Raw genomic sequence first — 1,682 nt, forward strand, 5'->3', positions numbered from 1 at the left:
CACTCAGGCAGATCCAGAGGTGATGGGTCCCGCTCCACTGGATCTATCCAAAGCAAGACAGACGTATGTTAGTATGGTTCTGGTCCACGTCTCCCACTCAGGTTGTGTCAATTCTGAGTCTCCAGAGGTGTACACAAGGACCCTGGTGCAGGGATACAAGAAACTACCCAACTGGGGGCTGCTGCTTAGGCAGAAAAGATCCAGAGGCAATGTTGCGGTTCCAACCCCAGCATAAACCCCACCAATTCTTAAAACCCACTCCTCCCCCCCAAATCCACCCTTCCCCCCAAATCCACCCCTTTCCAAGCTCCACCCCTGTTCAAAGCCCTGCCCTCACCCAAGTCCAACCTTTATCCCCAAGCTTCCCACTCTCATTTCCCTGTGCTCCCCACTCCCACCCTGTTACCTACAGCCCCCAGTTCCCGCCACTCGTTCACATACAGCCTCCACCTTATCCCCCACCCCATGCCTGGACAGGGAGACATCAGTCAGTGGAAGTAGGAGGGGGTGGGGGGAGGGGAAGGGCTACAGCCACTTTCCCTCAAGAGCAAGGGTCAGAGCCACTTGTCCTGACTAGGATGTCCCTGGGCAGGGTCAAGGTTGGATTAGGTGACCCTGAATTTCCCAGGCTGGTCTTGATGCCTGGAAATGGCAGGGAGGCCGCACGGTGCTGGTGGGATTCAACTTCCAGAGAAAACTTAGGGCTACTGGCCCCTAGGAAGGTAGCAAGGGTCATTGGGGGATCCCCTGTTATCTGGGTTGCCTTTTTGCCCGGGGCCCAGCTCCATACCTGCTGGAGATGCCTGCAGGCCGGATCACCCGTACAGGGCAGCCACCACACCTATGTCGCTGCTGCCACCACAGTGCAGAGTGGACCACGAAGCTGTGGTAGGAAGAGGAAGTCGGGTGACAAGCCCACCAAGGGAGCTGCACACCGGCCGCTTGCGCCTGTGCCCTGGCTGCAGCGCACCCCTCCCCCACACCCTCCCCCAAAGGGGGGCCTCCCCGCCCCCTGCCCCTGCCCCACGTGTGCATGGGGGACAGAGAATTCTAACGGGGCTGGGAGCTGCTTACATTGCAAGAGTAGGTCTGAGTCCAGCCGCTTATTGTCTGATGGAGAACACCAGGCCCGCCACGTGTCACACCAGAGGCAGCAGCCATTTCTGCTCCAGTAACATGTGTCTCACCCTCATTGGATGGGACATGTGGTGGAACAGTCACTAGACCCTCTTCTTATTTATATATATATTCCAAGGTGCCAGCACAGGGCCAGGTGCAAAGTATAGGCCCAGTGGGTGCTTACTGACTGACACTCAGGTTCCTATTTATTTTTTATTGGGCTGTGTTTGAGGGGAAAAGAGCAAAAATACAGCTGCTTCCTGCATTTCACGCGGGCATGAAATTCTTCAGTGGCCCCGCGGCCTGGGGCTCGAGGGTTTGGGTGCAGGGAGGGCCCAGCTGACCTCTGAGGAGACGTCCCGGTGTTGGCATCACCTGGGGTCTGGGATCCCTGCCAGGTGGGCGAGGACAGTGGGAGGGTGGCAGTGGGGCTGCGTATGTGCAGTCGGGCAGGGAGGGGACCTTCCGCGTCTGCCCCTCCTGCCCTGCTGGCCGCCTGTCAGGAAGGGACACCTGGTCCCTAGAGGACCTCAGAGGGCGTCCGGGCCAGTGAGTGGCCAGCG

This window comes from Galeopterus variegatus, unplaced genomic scaffold, assembly GCF_000696425.1.
Source record: "Galeopterus variegatus unplaced genomic scaffold, G_variegatus-3.0.2 Scaffold19834, whole genome shotgun sequence".
Lineage (NCBI taxonomy): Eukaryota > Metazoa > Chordata > Mammalia > Dermoptera > Cynocephalidae > Galeopterus > Galeopterus variegatus.